The 22890-nt window shown below is 40.3% G+C and overlaps 2 long non-coding RNA genes across 6 annotated transcripts in view; one reads left to right on the top strand and one right to left on the bottom strand.

Annotated features, from left to right (window-relative positions):
- The window catches only part of LOC110468399 (uncharacterized), an 86990-nt gene that overhangs the window by 53929 nt on the left and 10171 nt on the right, over nt 1–22890 (top strand). For all 5 annotated transcript variants that reach the window (XR_014956521.1, XR_014956524.1, XR_014956523.1 and 2 more), the window contains one exon: nt 343–22890. This exon is cut by the window's right edge and continues 10171 nt beyond it. This is a non-coding gene — a long non-coding RNA (uncharacterized LOC110468399). The remainder of the gene's footprint in view (nt 1–342) is intronic.
- Nucleotides 636–22890, bottom strand: part of LOC146766892 (uncharacterized) — a 43473-nt gene continuing 21218 nt past the window's right edge. The window contains exons 2-3 of the long non-coding RNA XR_014956526.1: nt 1797–22890; nt 636–768 (exon numbers count right to left, since the gene is read on the bottom strand). The exon at nt 1797–22890 is cut by the window's right edge and continues 8946 nt beyond it. This is a non-coding gene — a long non-coding RNA (uncharacterized LOC146766892). The remainder of the gene's footprint in view (nt 769–1796) is intronic.

The raw sequence follows: 22890 nt of genomic DNA, 5'->3' as shown, positions 1-22890 counted from the left end.
AGAACACAATTCAGTGATTTTCATGAGGTCCCTAGAAAGAATCTGGTTCAAGTTGATGCTTTATGTCTTAGTGGCAACAAAAGCAATGACCAGCCTACACCAAACACAGGAGATCATCCACATGAGAAAAGTGGAGAGAATATAAACTTTCTTCTCCTTTCTGAAAAAAAAGATGGGTTTTTGTATAAAAAAAAACATTAGTTCTTCTCAAACCAGGAAGCATTCTTGTTGATGCTTTCATCATAAATTGGACAGATTCAAGACAGATGTCCACTTTTTACTAAAGAAATACATGTGGGTAAAAGCCTCAAATAAATATATTCTCCCTTTCTTTTTCAACAGGTTATTTTAAAATCAGCCTCACAGAGTTGCAGAGGACAATGTCAGGTCCTTCAATCTGACATATGGAAAAAGCACTGTCATTTTGATCTTGCTTCAAGCCTTGTTCAGTCTTGATGGCTACAACCATCCCTGCACCCTGCATAGAAGAACCTGAGATTTCTCACAACTGTTCCCAGCATAAGCCTTGCTCTGCTACAGATTGATTGCCTAGGGTAGGGTCTTTTTTTCTACATTGTGAGCAGATTAGAGATCAGCATTCATTTCCCATGTTGTGAGACAGATTTGATGTACAACCGTCCAGAGACCAGGCAAATAATTCTTGTAAAATAAACCCTGCTCCTGCTGGCACCTAGACTTTGTAAAAGACTCAGTGGGACAGTAAGGGCTGGTGGGTGAAGAGCTCTTTGTTGAGTTCAATTTCTTTCCCTGCAAGAGAAGAAGAGAAAATAGGGGTGTTGAGTATTTGGTGGGAAACAAAACAAAAACATAACCCTGACTCTGTTAGGCTTGGATCCAGCTCTAAGATGGTCTGTTTTTTCCACTGGCTCTCAACATTCATGTAAAGAATAAGGCAAAGAATGTAACTGTTCTCTTGCAGTTTCTGATTTGAATATGCTCCTAATGAATCCCCCCTTTTAACCCATCTAATTGTCCATCCTTCCCCGGCATTCCCTAGGCTTTTGAGACATTGGAGTTCCCAAGCTTCTGAGGACATAAAGCCAGTGCTAAATAGCATTTCACATTCCAGGAAGCTCCAAAGAGCCACCAATTTCCCCTCACCCTAGGAGACTTTGCAGAATCCAAAGAACAGCTCCCACTTTTCTGGGGAAACAGATCAAACCACAGCACCAACAAGCAGGGAAATGCCAAGTATTTTCTTTTTATCTTGGAAAATAATAGTATTAAATAATAAAAACACTTCTAGTTTTTCATGAATGTCACATATCTGTAATGCCAAGGGGAAGGGACATTTTTTTTCCATTAATAGAATAATACCAACACATCAAACCTAGTGGAGCATTTCCAATCCCAGCAGGGAGTGTGGGATAAAATTCTTCTGTGGGAAGAAACCAATTGCCACATTCAGGATGGGGACAAGGTAAAGAAATCAGATAAGTAACTTGTTCAGGTTCAGTTTATGGTTTCAACAATTTCCCCCCATTCATATATGCCAACAATATGCTAATATTTCTTTAAATTCCTCTACCACTCCATCCTGGCCTATCTCTTCCTTTTTGTCCCTCAGTGGAAAATGACTTAAAATTGATTTGAAGTCCATTCAAAGAGAAGAAGGAAGACTAAAAAGTGACTGGGTCCCTCATTAGCTAATAAGCTAAGGCAGGACCCTGGACTCTGAGAAGTTGATGTGGTCCTCAGTTTGCTGCAGAATGTGCTGGAGACACCTGCCCCTTCTTCAGCTGCCGCAGATCCTGCTCTGACCACTTGCCACTCACATCATTCCAGCACTGGTGCACAGAACTCTTGTAGATGTCTCCTCAGCCTTCTCTTCAAGGTCAGCCCCAGAGAGAGGGTGGGCAGCTGGAAAGGAAGGACGCTGTTGACAGAGGCTGCAAATGCTGAAGTCAGTTTCTAATCCCCAAGACCAAAACAATGTTATTGAGACTTCAGTGGGGTCAGATTTCATCCCCCAGATTACTCCATCTTCCTACCAATGAAAACATTGTGTTTATAAGTCCGTGTCTAGGTGGAGTGCACAAGAGGAGCAAGAAACCCTCTTAGTAAAAGAAAAGGAAAAATGCATTAGTTCAGGCAATTGTCTTCATTTAGCAAAACTCTGTGTGTCAGATAGCTCCTGGACGGGGGCTGAACAGTGCCTGTCACAAACAGAGACATTGTGGCGTGGAGCAGAGCACAAGTCCATGCCCCTGTTTAGAAAAGTGCCCCAAGTGCTTGCAATGAGCATTGCCAGTCATTGTTTTCTCTGCTGAGATGTATCAGTCCCTTACTAGGAAAGTCACCCAGTCCCTCTTTTTCTCACGGACTGCAGCACCGGTTTGCAGCAGTAGAGGGGCAAGCAATGTAGTTTCAATTAAGGCCCACTAAAAACAGCTCTTACTATGTTATAAATTCTATATTTATCCTGAAACACCAGACCCATCCTGAGCCTTCTCCCCCTCCTTTAATTGTTTGCAGAAAATTTTCCATTGTGTTTTCTTTTCCAGTTTTTAGGACCAGTATTGCAATATAAATAGTCTTTTTTTCTTTTCTTCTCTCTCTCTCTATTTTTGCTAATAGTTGGTTTCTCTACTTGGCTGAATGTACATGACTCTGAGGTTTTGCGATATAATTGCATGATTGCTTCCAAATTTTCCAACCAATGGGGCATCTAATCAGTTGAAAAATTTCATTATCCACTGATACATGCTAGAGGGAAGGCAAATATATAGTTCCTTCATCCTTCATTTTATTTTTCTCTCCTCTCCTCTCTGCTATTTAACCTTCTGCCCCCACACCCAGAATGCAGAAAAAGTCAACCCAGCTGCAAAAGAAGTTACTGTGGACCTGTTAGTTCAGGGGGCTTGGGGTTGTGCCATGATAACCCACTCAAATTGGACTCAGGGGCAGTCCAATTGAAAAACAGCCAAGTGGGATTTGATGTGTGCTATGCAGACAGGTATTGCCCCTATTCCCTATAGAGCTTGGAATGACCAGTCTCTGGCTTGAAATGCCTGATTTCAACAGATTTGTTTATTTTATCAGCCTTGCACTTTCACACAAGAGAAAGAAAGAGACATTTTTAACTCTTCCTCACCCAGTTTTCCTCTTGGACTTGGTTGCTAATCACTTTAGCCCTGACTGAGTTTTAATTACCACATGAGGACACCACAGGGGTGCCTGCAATCCTTTCACATACCATCATTTCTCTTCTGAGATCTCTGACTTCAAGGCTCTGCCATTGAGCTAAGGCCACAGGTTAGGAATAATAGAGAAAAAGGAAGGAAACTCATCCTCATCTTTCAACCAAAATAAGTTTCAACTTGCTTAAAATATTTAAGTATGCTTGGTGAAATAGAAAAGCAAAATCTCATCTCTGCCTCTTTGTCATTTAGATAGTGAACTCTGGCTTTGGTCCTCTTAGGATCACTGCATCCTTCTCCTTTTCCCAGGTTGTACCAAGGGTACTTGCATGCTGGAAGGGGCAGGAACCCACCATCCTGTTTTCCTAGGCCCTCATCCCCTGGCTGTTGCAATGCACAATGCACAAAATCTCTGTTCCCACCAAATGACTATTTAAGGATCAAACCCTGAGCTCGCAGTTTCACCTGGTTTGAGCAAAATACCTAAATGAAATCCTCACTACCACTTCTAAGAGCTCATTTATAAGTACCAACATTTGTACTATGTTTTGAAGAGTCTGAATTACTTCAAGGTGCATAAATCTAAACTTAAAAAAGAAAAAATAAATCCAAAGAGAAAAGCATCTCCTCAATTAGTCTCTTAATTGAAAGCATCTAATGAAAACTCAGTTTTTTTCATGTACAATTAATTTGGCCCTTGCTTTCCACTTTCATATAAAAATAATTCCCTTCTGAATATTTAAGAAAAGAAAACTTTAGCTTCTCTGAGCAGTTTGAAAAATAATCAACTTTTCTTGGTTAAAGTTAAAATGACTCTCAGAATCTTACTTTAAGTCATCAGCATGTTTTATATGTGGTTTCTCATTCGTGAGGAACGAACTTAAGTGCATTTATCTACATACAGTATCAAGGAGTCATTTACAAAAGGTCTTTCTAAACAGAACTTTTTAATTTAAATATTCCTTGCAGGCTGCTCTTTGGAGTGCCCTGGATCTCATTAGAAGTGTGGTATTTTCCTCTTCCTCCAAAATGAAATTTAGTTTCCAATTAAAATCTGGCCCCTCTGACAGACACTGTGTTTCACTTTCAGGTCCAGATTTCTTACCATATTGACCCTACCAAATACCTCCAGTGACTTGTAAAAATAATAAGTATTATGCACAGCTGCGCAGATCACCAGCACCACCACCACCACCCCCCCCAGCATTCATTTGCTCTCATGAGTCTTTTATCAATCTGCTCTAGAGTAGAGAGAGAAGCAATTTTTCAGCCCATGAAACAGATTTCATAAATGTTCCCTTTCCACATTAAGGTGGGAAAAAAAAAAAAAAAGAAGACCTTTCAAAGTTTTTGACTTTTTTTGTACAAGCAAACCCACTTATGACAGGGGAGCACTTGCCAGGTGGTTAAGAGATTCCCCTGGGGTGTGGAATAGCAGCAGGGGCAGGATTTCCACCTTCACTGCCAGGCAATGTGAAATGAGAGTATGACTTCAGGAGATCCATGTTCACACCTTGATCCACCTCAGACCTCCTGCTGTGTTGTCTTGGGCCAGTCTCTTCAGCCTCCTGTCCCAGTCTCTACTCTCTACCTTCTCTCATTTTCCTTTTTCAGGTGATCTGCACGAGTCAAGAAGGAGAAGGGAAACCAAAATTGTGGGCAGATGTCACGTAGGAAAAACATAATTTCCAGAGCATGAGTTTTGTTCTGGTTACCAACAACAAATCCATGCTGACAACTGCTGACTTCTTAGTAAACTAGAAAACTTCTTTAATTCATATGTAATTGAGTGGTTCCAGTTACGTATTAGAAGCATAATAGCTGTTACATAATTGCAACAGCCTCAATAAATGTGGCTTGAGTTATTATGCAGTACATTATTAATGGACAATAAATACAATCTAAAATATAAATAAAATCCTTAGCCTGTAGGAGCTATCAGAATGTGTCACTGGTTAACTGAAGTCAAATGTCAGCATGTTTAAAGTCATGTGACAAAAATCCTAGTCCAGATGTTGTTTCAGATCTTGTTCAAGAGGCAAGTGGAAGAATGTCCTTGGAGAACAACTTCTTACAATACAGCTTCATCTGTTGCTCACACATTTTGTCTGAACATTTAATCCCCACTAGCACATAAGTAGTCTGGAGGTCACTTTTGGGCAATATGCTTGGGAGGATCTCAGAAAACAGTCAGATGGTGTGACAGCATGGTGTTATTTCTAGCTGGATGACCACCCACTTCCTCCTATAAGATCCTCTGAACATAGGAAACAAAACCAGATGGACTCAAATCCAAGAAAGAGGGAAGTTATTTAAAAAACAAATGTCTTAATTGGGAGAAATAAGAAGGAAATTGCTATTTTCCTAAAACCAGATGATCATGAGCCCTCCTGAGGATGCCCTACCTCAGTGCCTTACTCTAGGAAAACAAATAGCATTGTGCAGAGAAAGGGCTTTCCTATCACAGTGGCTGGCAAGGCAGCTCCAGCCATTGCTTTCTGCTGATAGCTCCTTCTAAACAAACGTATGAATTTCCACAACCTAGGGTTGAATTTTTGCCACCTGGTACACCTGGGTCAAAACCAGAAAAGACAGGGAAATTCTACAGTCTGCACAAAAAACTCAGTGAATAAATCAAAGGCTTATGTGAAAATGTAACTGATGCTTCCACATAGAACTGATTTCTAGATTTCCACATGCTTTAGAAATTTCCTCCAGGCTTTAGTTATGCTGACAGGCAAGGAAGAAGGGACAGAATATTCTTCAAACATTTACTCCCACTGAATTGGCTCACTTTGAAGGGCATAATGATTTTCTTTTCTTTGTACATTGGTAGCCTGGCAATACAGAACAGTTGCAAAACCTGCAGATATTCCTACTGGCTATTTGTTCCAGTGTAGCTTTCGGGAATGTGTCTGTTATAGGAGTAAATCTTTACAGATTACAAAGGATTATTCTGGCTCTTTAAACCTCCAGAGAAGTCATGTAAACTACACCCTGAATAAGGCTAGCACAGGTAGGAAATGGTTCCTTAACTACATAAAGAGGAATAAGAAGGGAGGCTTCATGTTCAGATGAGTGGAGACCCTACATGGATTTATAACATCAGACAAGTATCCACTGGCTCAGCAGGAGGGAGAGGAATAAAGGCTAAAAGCTGGAGGACTGGGGTTCAAGGCTTCAGAGATACTCTTAGTAGGTAGAAAAGGATTGTGAGAGAACCTGGCACAAAGAGCAAAGCCTCCTGGAAGAGAATTTTAACAACTAATTTAGAAACCAAGTCTGATTTTGACTGGTAGTTCTACTAATTTAGACCAAATTGTCCTTACCTTGAAGGTAGGGAGAAACCAGAAACCATATTGACATTTTGGTGTTCAGGGGGAGGAGACAAGGAGGACGTGACTAATGGGTAAGATTACAGAAGTGAAAATGTGCACAGATGAAGCAAAAGCAGAATAACTGTATAAATGCAGGGTTATACCCTAAGCTCAATTCTGAGATAGTGAGAGAACTAGTATAAACAAAGTCAAGTAGCAAGATTTTTTAAAATAACATTGACGGCTTTGCAGGTTCATAAATAAAGAAGGGAGGGCAGATGGGCAAAGGTGAAGGGCCCTGCAGCTGAACCATTCTCAAAGCTGCCACAATACGTGAGTTGTTAGAGTGTGTGTACAGATGAAACTTGAGCAAGATGCAAAATGGGTTCAGCAACACTGGGTTTCAAATATATTCAGTAAAATACCTATATTTCAAGGCTTTCTGGCGCTCTTTCCCCCACCAAAGAAAGGAATCCTTGTATGGTCAGAGCAATACATGCCTAAGAGTGTGTCCATCCACCTTAATATTGACTGGATGCCAAGTAAAATTTAAATAAAATTTGGATGGAGGTTGGTGTTTAAGTAGAATCAATGCCTTCCAGTAGAAACACTGGATGTAGAAAGCCATTCGGAATACCAGACATGCAAAATTTAGTTTTGCAAATATGTAGAGGATGCCATTGTTTGAAGCAAAAAAAAAATTTCCTCAGCCCCAGGTTTGTAGGCACATTGCATACCAGAGACTGTCAGCCAGTAGTGATGGTATTAAATGGTAAATTTCTGTCCAAAGCTTGCTGTTTAGGAGGGAAAGAGTTCAGTCTGTAATGCTGCTGTCCTGGTCACTTGGGCCATGAGCATATCCTCGAGGAACTTGTTCAAGCAGTAGATCACATGCAGGTTTGGAAGACATAATTTCTTGCATATTTTGAGCTCTTAATGATCTGCTAGAGGCTTTAATAGAATGCAGGCTGCTTTGTATTTCTGTATACAACTGACATATCTCTGGCAGTACTGCAAGGCATTAAAATCAGCATCACAGCCCCTTTTCCTCAGTCCACTACGATCTTTGTCTCCTGGGGAAATCCAAACTCCCAAAAATGTTTGTATATTATCTAGGATGCTGCTGGCATGAATGGAAGACTCTTGAAGGAAATACATGTTCACATACAGTAGGAAGGGCTATAATGCTTCAGGAAATGCACGAGGCGTTTTCACTAGGTATTGGAGTTACCAATTTTGGAAACTGGACGTGCCCTGGCTTGTCTGGCCCCTGCTGCTGGATCAAATGGTGGCAACTGTGGTGTTTCAGCCCAGAGACACTTTTGGCTGGCTGGATGTTGCAGCTGGGCACATGGACAAGCTCAGACATGCTGGAGCTCAGGTGGTGGTGGGATGGAGCTTCCCTCACAGGGGCTCCTCTCCTCAGGTTTCCACTGTCAGAGGAGCCTTTAAGGCTATGGTGAAGGAAAGGAGCCAGTTCTGATGGAGGGTTCAACTCAGAGTTTTTATTCTGGCCTGCAGGCCCCTGAATGTAGCAGCAGGTTCAAGCAGAACTTCCCTGCAGGCCTCTGAATCCAACCACTGCTCCATCAGATCTCTCGGACCGCATGGTTCCTCTCTCTTTTACCTGGGGAGGGGACAGGGGAAGGGACAGGGAGCCAGCAACCAGGTATGGCAGAGGAGGTCTCAGGGGACAAAGGACACCTGGATGGCCCAATGGCCCCTGGGGGTGGAGGGCATCTTTTGAACCTGCCCAATCACTCAACTTCTGGAATGCCAGGAGTGACTGACAGTGCTGGCAGGGGTCAGGGAGGGGAAAGGAGGAGTCATTGACACAACTTCAGGGGAGAAAACCAGGGTTCAGGGTAAACCATGAAATCTCACGACAACAACTAGGGATCACTAAAGAGCAGTCACATAGAAGTGTGGAAATAAATCCATATTGGTATCTAGAGCCTTGTCCAAGGTCTTGTTGAAGAAGATAGAAAAATCCAAGTGACTTCAAATAAGGCCCATTCTCTAAAAAGGGGAAATAGTTTAGGAAACTAAAGGAAAAAAAATTCAAAAACCGATGGGAAAGAAGAGATAAATAACTTTTATCCAAAACAAGTCAGATGTTTGACCTCAAATCCAATTTCTGCTTCCATAAGAATGAAGACAGAGAAAATATGGCTTTTAGCCTGTTCTTTGGGCCAAACAGCAGAGACCCCACAGGCAATGGGCTCTAAGGCCCATGTGCCTCACACACTTCCCATGTCATAAATGGGCCATGGCAGGAACATACTCATAAATATATTGGAAAGAGTAATATTAGTCTAAATGGCTTGATTCAAGCAGAGGCAATAAAACTCAAAAAATATTTTCAGCTTGCCTCCAATGCTTGTTTCCTTATTTTTGCTTTTTAAAAACTATATTCATATATTAAAGGAAGTTCTTAATTCCATTTTCTTGCTCAAAATGAGCAATGTGTTTGGGGATGGATGAACAGCCTGGGTTTGCTGACTTGAGCCATTGGAGTTACAGTCTCTATGGAGCTTATAAAAGTTTCTGAGGAAGCAAAGCCAAGGGAATTTTCCAAGCAGAGATGGCAGGACTGTGTAGAGCTGTGGGCTGCTGACAGGAATTGCTCAGGCTCAGTGCTTTCACAGGACTTGATGAAGGTCACCAAGCTACAGCTGAGGTCAGTAGAGAGCACTTGATTGATCCCATCCTTTGGTGTCACCTGGGAACTGAGGGATGAATATAGACCTTAGTCTTTCCTGCACTTGGCATCAGGCAATGCACTCAATACCCCTGACTAAGTTGAGGGCTGTAGAGCTCTTCACCCTCCATATGAATAAGTGGCAGGATTTGAGGTGAAATTGGTGTTTTTCCCACAGAGAGAATGTTTGATAGGGCTAAAAAGCCCTATCACCCCATGTTCTGTAAATGTAGGCAAAAAAGATAGAATTTAACATTTTTTTCTTGAAGAAAGGTCTCTGTTTTATCATTGCTTTTAAAACTATCACACTGAAATGGCTTAACCTGAAGTTTTCCATGATACTGCTTCAGAATTATTTTATTTGAAGTTTCAGCTAAAACAGTTCCACTCCCAAGGAAAATTGAAGACATCTTTTTGTCCAAGTGAAAAAAGAAATAAACAACTGTTCCATTGAAAAACTGTAACGCCTTTGCTTAGAATAGGAATGTAAAATTTGACAGAAGAACGGCTGTGGTCTCACAGATGGCACTTATACCATCAATGTGAAAAACAAAAATATATATAAATATGGTCAAGTTGTAAAGTTAAAAAAAAATCACACAGGCTTAATAGAAAATTTGCCAGTGTTTGGCAACTAAATTCTCAAGCAGCTTCAACATGCAAGGAGCCTGCTCCAGTCCCCTCCCTGCTCTTATGCGTGCACTGTGCTATTGCTTTGTGTGCCAAGGGCTGAGCGGGGCTTGGTGGCATCAGCTCCTGGAGAACATTGTGGCACTGCATTTTTGCAGGTAGACAGCATCTTCTCTTCTCCCATTTCTTCCCTTGTTAATATCTACCCAGACTGGTAGAGGAGCAGACTCCACAACTTAAAGGAATACAAATGAGGTAGTATGCCTTATTTCATCAAGTGAAGACAATAGCAGAAAAAGCAACAGCAGAAAAAAAAAAAAAAAAACCACAAAAAACCAAAAAAACCCCCAAAATCCCCAAACAAACCAAAAAAAGAGAAGACATAGCTTGACCATAACACCTTTACATCTGGCTTTCTTTAAGAATGTTTCAGATTTGCAGCTTTACTGTTAAATTTGTGGTTATTTTATTTATTTATTTATTTTCTCTCTGTTTTGGCTGTTACATAGCCCTGAAATGCTGGCAGCTGAAGTTTAGATTGAAACTACGAGCAGTAAAATTTTTGTGTCCATAACAGGTCCCTCCACCCCCATAACAAAAATAAATTATTTATATTTGTTTCAAAAGGGAGACAGGAGTATTCAGGATGTCCTTTAGCCAGTAGTTTAATAGAGAATTTGTCTCATTCCCCACCCTTTTCTGGGTAAGATGGGTGAAATTTCTTTTGCAAGAACAGCCTCTGGCTGGCCTCCTGGTAGCCTAGTTTGTTTGACTTTGCTCTTGGGTGACTGCCTGCAAGCAAGCAAAGGCATGGAAGCTGAAAGCAAGCAGCAAGCTGATGCAATGGACTGGGCCCTTCGGGATCAATTTTATGAGAGCTAAGCAAAATCAAACAGAATTGAAACAAGTACTGCCAAGCACAGGATTCCCTCATCCCTGCAACTGATTAGAAATAAACCAAAAGCAGGGTGTCTAAAGCAGGATCAGTGACTGGGTGGCAGATGCTGTGCTGGACACTAGAGGAGAGGGTGGGTATGGGGGGCAAAGGCAGCTGAAGGTTGTTCGGGCAAAGGGCAAACACTCACATAATTTACAGAGCTCAAAACAGTACAACAGGGAATAACTTGCATTTGATGATCAAGAAAATATTCTTCCCAGGAGACCTTCTCCAAAGCATCTTTGATAAAACAGCAACCTATTTGCACTAATCACCCACCATCTTGCTATTCTGGGGCTTATTAAATTAAGAGTGTTAATATGCCAGCTTTCCATGCTGCAGGTACATGAGAATGTTTGAATACTTGAGACTGATGATGTTGAATCCCAAACAGTGCCATCCTCTTCCTTCCTCGTAGGATACACAGACAGGTGAAAGCCAATTCTATCAGGACAATCTGTATGATGTTCAGAGGCAAACCACCACGTACATACAAGTGCAAGCTTTCTTCAGGACCAGGTACACATCTTCTGCAACAGAAACCTTGGACAACACCACAAACCTGATCTCTAAAGTTCTTAAAGAGGGCATTTAGCCTCAAGGTTTTAGCTGATACAGTGGAGACATTAAAACCACACACATTCCCTTCTGCCTGTGGGTCCTTTGTGCCCAAGAAACATCCATCATTCCCTCTGGAAAGCACATGCCATAGTAGACTGTGCCTCTACCTGCTCTCACTTCAGGCAGCCACGCCATTTACAGTCTGAGGCCTACAAATGTTCTCCAAAAAAAAAAAAAAAAAAAAAAAAAAGAAAGTAGTCCAATTTGATGCAGGGAACAGAGACATTTCCTTGGGTTTGAAACCGGTTAAGCCACAAACTCCCCACCACAAGGCAAAATAATGGGAGAATTCCTTAAGAGCTGGGATGGACACAGTTCCTCTTTCACAGCTTCTGTCCCTGTAGACCATTAAGAAAGCCCATTCCAAACTCCAACATTTTCACCTTCAGCTTATTTAAATTTATTTCTTCAGATGAGAGTTGTTTTTCACTTTCCAGAGGAAATTCCTGGTTGCCTGAGGACCCTCCATATCATACTCACTGTGAGCTGCATTCCACAGGTCTCACTAGAATTTTAACTTCTTTGTTTTGCCCTTGAAAGCCTGTTTTGAATTCCAGAAAGGAAGGAAAAATGATTGGGGTATTTGTGTCTTGCAGAAGCTGAAGCAAGACATGCTTATTTTTAATACAGGAAAGGGATTCTTTTGACAATATCCATTCATTCTACCAATGACTGGATTAAAAAAAAAAAACCCTTTATTACCCCTCCAGCGGCTGCTGCACAAATTATTTTTGCAGGTGTACATGGGCCTCGTTCAAATTGCTACAGCACTGCAATTGTTGACAGAGTTTCTTTCATTTTGGGATGTCCCTTTCCACCAAAAGGGGACAAATTCATTATTTTCTCCTGAGTTGTCCACAATCCTCTTTTCTTACACTGTATACTTGTCACACCTGAGTGTACTGTGTTCTGGCTTGTGCTCTTCAAGAAAGAGGAAGCAGGTGCAGGAGATAGCCTAATAAAAGTGGAATTAAGCTTTTATTTAGTAATAGATTTAAGTCATTCATCAGGAGGGAAAAAGAGGTATTTCAGCCAGCATAGAGTCAGAGAAAGGTATAAGGATAAAGTGTCACAAGAGAATGTCAGGTGGAAAGTCAGTGGAGAAAGTCTAAATGAGAGGAATAAAGTTACTTTAAAACTTTCAATCTGAAAAGATGTAAGAAATTGTTAACTTTGAAAGCAGCATTAGATCTTCCCAGACTGAATTGTATGATGCTTTCTGTAGATAGCTACATGTTATGACCTAACATCTCTCTTAGTCTGAAATTTGACATTCAGCTGTCCTTCAGTGACATTCATTGTGATATTCATTACAAGTCCAAATCAGGAAGCTACTCTCCTTCTGCACCATGTTGTTGCAATTCTCCTCAAAGTGTCACAGTGGCCCTTCCATTCCACATCTCTGGAAAGCTGTGAATATGTATTTCCAGCATCTTGTCACTCCATCAGCCAGCCAGACTGCACCTACATCTACTTACAAGGGTTTTTCTGTAGCCATCCAAACAATTAAGCCCTTAAGACAGACCAGTATTGTATAGCAACCTCAGCACCTCAAAAAGCATTTCTTCAAACAAACAAAAAAATTGACTGGCAGAAAAGAGAAATAGACTATTTCTAAAAATATATCAATTTCAGAAAAAAAAAAAGAATTGAGAACTACAAGTATTAGCCCTAGAAACACAACTAAAATAGTTGCTTTTATTGCCATTATAAGCACCAAACTCAGCTTTGTGGCCCATCTTCATATAAAATTAATATTCAAACTATACTGGTTAAGTACACAGAAACACTTCAAATAATCTCAATATAAATGTCTATTGCTATCATTTAGTGTACTGAATAAAATGAAGAGTTTTCAAGAGCTTTCTGTAGGACCCTGAAGACACAGGACAAGCCTCATAGCAGTGTACTAAAGGAAAACCATTTCAGCCAATCAAATCTATTTACATGTGTTTTTATAAATTGGCATGGATTTTGAGCTACTAAAATTAGATTTAGATCTTTGCCTCCAACTTCCAAGTTGTTCATTTGTTTCTAGGATGGTACAACATAATTTAAAATACACAAACATTTTATTCTTAGTTCTGGTGTCCAAAGGAAGTGGCAATTCAGAAATCACACGGGCCAGCTGTCCCTCTTACACCACCAATTTCAGCTGAATTCAATTTCACCTGGCAGAAGTATCAGGACGGCTCCTTTTTACTCATATCTCATATCTGTGAGTAAAAGCATGTGATCACAAAATGACATCTGGCTCACTGTCATGCAGGGAAGTAAAAAACTCAGTAACATCATGATGCATGGAAGAGGGGATTTTTTGTTTTTTTTTTAGTTTTACAATTTGGAGTATCTTGTTTTCTTAATGAGCACTGAAAACCAGAAGTATAGCACAAGTCTTTCAAAAAGGAGCAGAGGTGGAGGAGCTACTGCATGAGCATAGCAACACAGGATCATCTTGCTTCAAAAACATTTTACTGTTTTGAAACAGTACACAAAGTCATAAAAAATAGCAATAGGCTTTGCCAAAAAAGCATCCAGAGGAGAAGAGGCAAGGAAAGAACAGAGAAGGAGCAGTGGAAATAAATCTTTCCAAACAAAGTGACAAGTCCAAAAATAATGAGAACTAAAGTTCAAAGAAGAATTCCAAACCAAAGTAGAAAGAGAGAACAACTATACTCAGGCCATTGGGGCACTGGGGGTGCCTGTATGCTGGGGGGTTCACAGCAAACACTTTGTGCTGCCTCTTAGCTACCATTAAGGGTTCAAATCAGGACATCAGCACTTGACAGACATTATTTAGAAATTCATGTTTATGTATCCTGCTATGATGCCTGACCCTCAAAGTTTTCCAATCCCATCACTCACTTTAACCATTAAGATTGTTTTCCCCCTACATGCTGAGTTGAATTTCCAATTTTTTTAGTCTGCTGTGATGGCAACCCTAGCTTACATTTTGACACCTTCCAAGTTAATGACAACTGGGTGGTCTGGCTGATATGTTATATTTTTCCTTCCTTAGCCACACTTCCCAATGGCTTCCTTCTCACCTTTTATTCTCCTAACAATCAGGAGAGAGGGAAACACAAAACAGCACAAACTCACCACATAACATGCAGAGGATGTGGTTAAAAGCAGAGTTTTAACTATAGCTTCTGAGGCAGACCACAGGGTCACAGGCAGGGGATTAACTCCTTAGGAAGGCACAGCATTCCTTTGTTTTTCAACAGAATAAATACAACACAGCTGAGCTTAATAGAAGTGTGTTCACTACCGGATATAAGACACATACAGCAAACTCATTTAGCAGCATGATCTGTGTTCAGAGCTTACAGTTCTCTTCAGAGGCAGAAAAAAAGGGTGCTGAATCACGGTGCATGGCTTTGGGTGCCTTTCAGTTCAAACACCAGATATTTCCTTTGTGGATGTCAAAGACAAGCAAGTAGCTTTCACACATACCAGGCTTGGCTGTGTTAGTTGTCAAGGACAACCTATCCTTCCCCACCCACAGCAGCCAAAATCTCTTTTGCTCACTACTTGTGGATTTTTCATCTTTGCTACTCCTTCACATTGAGTACTCTGCCCTTCCCTTCAACTGAAGGTATAGAGATAGGAAACAGACATAAGATGAACAGATACAATAAAGCTTTTATAACAAAACATATTAGTGAAGAAATAAGAACTAGCCTAAGAGAGCATTCTGACTAATAAATGCAAGCCCCTCTCAGGAGTCATACAGCAGAGACTAACTTAGCAATAAAACAGCAGCAGACAAAATTAGCCTACCAGGCTTTCAGACATCTAGGACAGACCAGATTTTCTTTTGCTTCCTTACAGAAACACTTCCTTTTGCTACAACAGACCATTAATACAGCTCTGTGGAAAGAAAAGACATTCTTACTTTTCTTTATTTTCTTCTTGAATGAAATAAAGCACTGCCCCTTCCTCAAAAGTACTACTAATCCTTCTCTAACAAACTCTCACAGGCTACAAACTGGCCTAAGCTGAAGGTGTGTATATATATATATATATATATATAAAGGAACAATAAGCACAGGCACTGGAGATAACTTTGAGCCATAGGTATTGCCAGGTCCAGCTTTGATTTAGAAGGAATGAAGGAGGAGGTAGGGAGCTTTTGGGGTTGAAGAGAAAATGGGGCCTCTTGAAAATGGGGCTGTGCTAAAAGATTTTTTTTTTGTGTGTGTTTATCTAAGCTCTCCTCTTTTGCTATCAAGTCTGGTTTCCTATTGAGTAAATGTGTTGTATGTGCACGTTCCTGTCTGTGCAATTGCTCAGGCACAGAACAGCTCATCTGATCCACCACAGCATAAGTTTAAAGGAGTGAAGAAGGTAAATTTGGTTTCTAAATTTGATCTTAGGTTCTTCTCCCTGTCTTGAAAAGGTTAAATCTCCAAGAGCCTCGGGCTAGATCCTGGCACAGCTGATGGAACAGCTATCTTAGTTGCAGGGGTGAGATAGCTCAAATGCTTGAAAATCCAGGCATGAAATGCAATTTATTCAGGGCAGAACTTTTTCTTTTCTGTAAAATTATCCCATACCAAAGTGTACTTTTAAAGCAATCCTCTATATATATGCTTGTTCTCACAATGAAACAAGAGACTAAGTGATCTGAGTTTCTAAATCAGCTGTAGAGGGGCAACAGAAGTGTCTTTATTTCTGCTTTGTAGTGGCAAAAGAAAGAGCCATATGTTAGTTGACTTTTTTTGTATTGATTGCTCACAGTCCTTGTTATAAAGGCTGGCAGATTTATTATTGCATCTCCTCAAAATAACAATGCTCTATATAAGAGGGAAGAAAGAAAGACTTCTGACTTGAGAATTATTTGTATTAAAGCAGTGCCCAGAGGCATTGACAAAATCCAGGACTCTTATGCTGGATGAGGCAGGAATGCAGGTTAAGAGACAGCTCTGTTGTAATGTTAATATTTGCTTATGCTATAATGAGTCCAGAGTCACAAGGGGGATTTTGTGTGAGGGGCTGAAGTGTAGGTAGACTATTTAATGCTCCTGAGGTAACATGAGAGTTTTGAGGCAGAATCAGGAGATTAGCATGCCCCTCTTCAGGACAACTTTGTGCTGCACCAAAAGAGCATACTTTTTTTGCCTTTAAAGGGCTCTAGTTGTGCCCAACCACTGTCTCAGCTCTCTAAAGCTGGTAGCTGCAAGTAATTCAATAACACAAATGTTCTGACAAAGTAATTTTTAGCCTGTTAATTATTCCCAAACACATTCTTTCCCCTTCAAGTGGAACTAGATGACATCAAAGCTGTTTGAGGGAAGGAGGAACACTTGAAGTATTAGCAAGAACAATGAAGCAGACTACCCATTTTATTCCAATTAATTTAAAGGGGAGAAGGCTGGAGATTGTCCAAGTTTCACCTTGAGCACTGATAACAGAAAAAGACAAGACAGCGTTATGGGAGTCCCAAATTACCCATCTCTGCTAGGTTATACTAATATCTTAAAAAGGGGAATGCAAGGCTAAAAACATTTCTTGGAGATTTCAGGGAGCTCTCAAACTCAATGGGATCCAAAATAAATGATCTACCACACCTACACAGTCTGGTGTGAAATCATAAATATTGAAATTAGAGAGAAAAATATGCAAAGAATAGTCCCTTGGAACTTAAGGAAATGAAGGCTGTATTACCTGAATATATTATTATAAGACACAGAAGGTGATAGGGGAATGATGGGGTACAGAAGCAGTTTCTGTGGCATGCAGCTGAGATGAATATTCAGTTCCAGTTATGGATTTGTTTCTTTGTTCTTCACCTCCCTAAGAAAGACCTAAGAAAACCTGTGGACTGATAAAATCCTTCTGGACTGTCTTTGCTAGAATAAGCACCGAGGGAGGGTTGAAAAAGTTCCTGTCTTAATTTCAGCCACATTAGCTTTCTAATGCTGGATTGAGCCATGCTTTAATTACAGGGCAAAATCCTGTAATGGGAATTTAGATGTGTTCACTTCAGAGAGCAGTATGGTCAAATGTGTCACTGCCTTCCCCTTCCGCTTTCTGTCAGTGCTAATTTGGTGGAAGGGGCATGAAAACACTCTGAAGAAGTAGGGATTTCTCTCCTTTCATGTGTAGCTCTGATGTAGGCATACAGGCAACACCTGGCTGAATCATATAAGGCCTGACTGTGAATCTAATGAAGTCATCACTGGAGCCAGGGCAGGGAAAATATAGCACTACGTAGAAGTGGTACAAGGAACTTTGAAGGAAATGAGATATGATAGATTGTGCTTTTATCTGTGGTAAGGCATTTTGCCTTCTTTATTCCTTTTTCAATAGAGAAGGAGGCAATCACTATTAGAAAAACAATTATGGTTTTGTGACACCTCCACAAGATGCAAAACAAATTATTTTTTGTATGATTTGGTGGATGATCCACTCTCTGCTCCAACAAATCATAGACCCAGAGCACCAGGTCTTGTGCTAAATCTTGTTGAGAAGCTTCTGCATGTCTGCTCAAAAATAACAATCACTCTCTGGACCAGTGGTCAAAGACTGTGTATATAAAATCCTGGTGTACAGCTCATTTGCTTAGCAAGGAATAGCACAATAGTGTGGAGATACCTGTGTGAAAGAGACAGAAGGTTAATCTGTCGTGCAAGGCACCATCCTCCCCAAGTGCTCCCACTGCTGTGTTACTTGGGCTCCTTGCAAAGTCCCATAACAGAACCTTTAATCTGGTCTGAGCCCTGGGGGCATGAGTGACTCTGGGCTGTTCCTGTGCTCTGCCTAAATAAGGCTATGTCAGGCATTGCCAGTGCTGGCTGTATGCTCAGAAACATAGAGCAGAATATTATTGCTAGGAAACTGAACTTAGCAGAGTTAGGCTTCTGAATTTAAAGGGCTAGAACTGAGCTGGAGAGTGGAGCCATTTGTATTATCATTGTAAACAAACGACTCAGTTTTTATGGAGCATTTTTTAACAGGGGAGATCTATAAATAGTTTTTTTCTTAATGTTATTGACAAGAAACATGCGTGGACAATATTACAACTTCATACATCAACAACATTGAAATGAAAATAAGGCTGTGTCTGAAGTAAAGTCTAAATGACTAAAGGCATTTGGATTCTTTTGAGCTCACAATGGCAAGAAAATGTCAACAGCACAATAGTTGAATTTCATAGTCTAGTGGCATCATTTCACACTAATTTCTGAATTTTTGGTTACTGGCTCAGCTGTCATAGTAATGTGACCAAAATCACAGCTCTCCTGCTTTTTGAGCTTCAGGAGATGCTCTTCAGACTACAAGCTCTTCAGCTGCTGCTTCAGTAAGGATGGTCTTTTAAAATGATTTTGTTTTCCTTAATGAACATTTTAAAATTTCTTGCCAATAAATAAAGCAGTCTCAGAGTGATCAGAATATGTATTGAATGTACTCTGATACCATATTACAAGACCAGATGGGATCTTCTAAACATAAGTACCTGGGAACAGGGGGCAAGTGCCTATGGATACTGAGGCTGCTGCAGAATCTCACTGCAATCTGTTAAACAGAACTTTGCTTGGATTGTTCAGCAAAGATAAAAAAATCAGGGTGTTTCATAATTGTTATTTCATTTCATTCTTCTTCTAGGTTGTCATTGCAATGGAGGTCAAATTCAAGCCAGCTGTAGGACCTAAACCATGAATTGAATCACTTCAGCTGGAAAACTAGGTATAAGGCCTGTATCTATTCTAAAAATCTAACATTATAAAAATGATTTTTTTTTGAGCTTTCTATGACCCTGAATGAATTTCACTATTTGAGACCTACTTCCAAAAGAAACTGAAACTAACCAAGTCAGACATATACAGGACTGTCCCAGCTAGCATGGAGTAAATAATACAGCTCTACAGAAAACAGTACTTAAAGGTCTGGAGTTTTAGTAGGGAACAGACATGAATTGGAAGCAGTACTAAATTCAGGAAATAAAATAAAAGAGTCACTCTACTTGCTCTTGCCAAACCTGGTGTCAACCTGGAGTTATTCCATGAAAGCTGTGGAGTCAAAGAGCCTTTATGACTTTCACTTGGACCTTCAGGATGATGCATCTCAGTGCTACTTCCTTGTGTACCAGAGCAGGTCTCTGACACTCACACAAGTTAGGATGGTTCAGACCAGGAATACCCTGGCAAACAAAGTGGAAGGAGTAGTCTTGACTGGTTTTCATCTTGAAGTTGTAAGCTTTATTTATTGAGCTCTAGAGCTTCATGCCCATCCCAGCCAAAAAGGAGACAGGAGAGGACCATGCCTCTAGGGGACAGGTATCTGATTTTGGATGATGCACAAAGGAGCTTTTAGGTATGAACACCTAAAGGAAGTAGATCTGAGCAAACAGAGGACAGAGGTGGAGCCATTGCAGTGCCCTAAATTGTGACATGATTTCTGGCAGTGGGGATAAAAGCAAAAAGCAATTTCTGGGAAATGGTTTTCAGTCACTGGTTCTGGATCTTGGTGGGATTTGTTTCACCTGAACCCATTTCTGAAATTGGTTTGTATCTCTGCATGTCTGTCCATATCTGAGAGGAAGCTCTGCAATAGATCTGAGAGAGGGTTAATCTCCTCTTGTTCCCAGTAGAGTTTTCTCATCCAAAAGTTATTTTTTTCTTAGAATTGTAAAAGAATAATATTATCTTGCACCTTTTTTCTTCCCAGGTGAAAGGATTATGTTCCACTAGGCACTCTCCTGCAGAGGGCCACCAGAATATAGTTTATTCAAGAACAAATTATTTTAAAAGATCAAAATATCCAGGAGGAATTATCTTGGCTGTTCTTTAAAAATCTTTCTTCCTCATCTTCTCCCTTTCTTATTTTTTTCTCATTCCTCTCCTGTAAAATGAAGCTTTTTTTTTTTCCTTTGGCAGAAACAGTGGCAGATCCAAAATGTGTGAACTGAGAACAGGATATTGGATCCTTGGCAAGAGAGAGATGGAACCTGGTGCCCATGTCCATGTCTCTCTACCATGTTAAGCAGAGAAGTGACCACAGTGGAGCCTGATATTAGGCACATTGCTGTTGCTGTGTTGCTGTTTGATTTGATTGTTGTTGTTGCAATTATTGTCTCAGGGAACCAGAGCTGTATAGAGGAGGTGGAACAAAAAATGCTGCAGATGGAAGGAAATTAAAAAAATTTTTTTGTGGATTAATTTGAGGACTAGGAATGGTCCACTAGGCAGAGTATCAAACCACAGTGAGCTGGAGAGCTTAAGGCAATTTGCTGAAGTATAGTTTATAGTTCCTGTGGCTTTTCCAAGTTGAGGTTTTGTCCAAAAGATAAGAACTTTCTTAATATATTTGCAGGTAAATTGAGGACATCTCAGAATTGTGAAAGAGGGAAGCAGGAAGCAGCATAAAATTGTGACATGCTGGATTTCATGCATGACCCTGGAACTTGTGAATTCAGCATCCAGTTCACCCAGACTAGCGGGTGTTCCGTGCCTAAGAAGATTTGAGTCTGAGAATCTACTAGAAAACAAGTTTCCTCCAGCACAGCTGGTCTCTGGCATGTTGTTCAGGATGAGATAGAGACTTCAGATATACTCAGGGTGGCTCACTGTAGGAATAGGTGGATATAATGACTTCCAGATCCGGATATGGAAATGCTGGAAATAGATTGTCCCCACCAAGGAATCTGACCCACGGGGGGCTGGAACAGCACGTTGTTTGTTTAACCATGTTGCTGTAACACACCAGAAGGTCACTGCCTGTTGGTTGTAAGTGGATAGCATGGGATCATAGCTGCCCTCTCTGTTTTGTATTGCTAAATACATTGGAAAGAGAGTCTGTCTACTGAGGTGGTTTTTCTCTGAAAGATTACAAGCTTTTTGGCTCCCATCTTTTTGTACTGGGACAAAGTCTATTTTGTCAGATTTCTGTTCTGGTGGATGCAGTATATCAGAATGTAACAGGTATAGAAGGAGCAGCTTTGTAGCTCTATCATTGTCTGGCAGGGCAAGCATTCGTCAGTTATTTGACCTTTCTTGACCCCAGCTTCAATATCTGTACAATGACAATAATGATATCAACTGCTTTTATAAAAAACTGGAAGATAAGGACTGATAAGAACTACCTGATGATAATCCTTCAATTATTATTATGAATTGCTCCCCTGCTTATTTGCTTTTATGCTATCTTAAACCTTGTCACGGATATCTCTCTTGGTTTGTTGGGGCTGTGTACAAAGGAAATGTGTTGTAATTAAGTCAAACCACACGTCTTCATCCTGTCTTATCAAAGTGAAATCGCTTTGTAAGACATTTTAAGTTTAGCAAAACCGATTTGGTTTTGAGGTCCTGAAATTAAGGCAAATAGGGTAGAATGTGGAGGAGTGAGAAGAGGTCTCCTTTCTCAGTGCTGTGACTCAGCACTGTGGTGGGTCAAGGAATCCCACCCTCAATTCATCCTGTGTCTCCTCCTGTCAGGCACTAGTGCAGAATTTCCAGGGGTTATCTGTGAGAGGAATTTTTTCCTTCCCAGCTTTGTGTCATGTGCCATCATTGGAAATTTCCAGAAAATACTATTCAAATTGATTGAATTTAATAGATTGCACTACCTGGATTTGACTTTTCAAGGCAAAAACTATTTCTCAACAGTACAATTTTTTGAAGGCCCAGCTTTGTTCCCCACTGCTTTCATATTGGACCTATCCTGAATTAAATCCAGCTGAAAGTCTGCCTTTGAATGACTTGAGGCACATCAGCATTCAGAGAGTCTCAAGGTAGAGATTTGGCAGCATCTGTGCATGCCTTCACACTCCAGTGTTGTCCCTTGAAGGGGGAAGGCCTGCCCATTATTGAGTGTTATTCTACAATTAACCCTGTTGGGAGAAATGTCCGTGCCATCATGGATTGTAACTGTAAAGGTTATAACAAATCATCACAATGCAATCAACCCTGACAGTGCTGAAAACCTTTCCTTTTCTCTCTGGGGTATTTAAAATGTCATTTGTTATGCACATTTTTTCCTTTATATGTTTTATTATTAATAATAATGCAATAATGATGAAAAGATCTTCGAAGAAGCCTCAGGAAAGGAATTTTATAAACATTACCGTGGAATAAAATAAGCACATTCCATTTTATCAGGACATTTTCCATTATAAATGGCCAGCTTTCTCATCACTCTGCCAACAGCTATGCCTGCCATCTGTTCACTGATGTCATACTATAAAGTTCACTCACAAAACTGCTTGTTGGGAAGTTCAGGGTTGTGCTAGAGAAGTTTTGTTTATGAATAAATATGCTGACATCTCTTGAGTTTTTGGGGTTGTTTTAAGGAATAAATTTCATTTGTTTTAGAGTTCAGATTACTGTCTTGACTATAAAAAGATAATGCTTTCTGAAATTATTGGAGATTTTGACTCTTTGTATATTGGAGGAATAGCATTGATGGAATAACTGTTGGACATCTTGAGGGAGAGAATCCAGGAACTAGGTTTTAATAGAATGCGGTACATTTGTCTTCTGGAAAATAGGCTCAGTCTAGCATGCTAAATTTGGCATCTTA

This window comes from Lonchura striata, chromosome 7, assembly GCF_050655825.1.
Source record: "Lonchura striata isolate lonStrDom1 chromosome 7, ASM5065582v1, whole genome shotgun sequence".
In the NCBI taxonomy this organism is placed as follows: Eukaryota; Metazoa; Chordata; class Aves; order Passeriformes; family Estrildidae; genus Lonchura; species Lonchura striata.
This window is presented reverse-complemented; position numbering and strand designations above follow the sequence as displayed.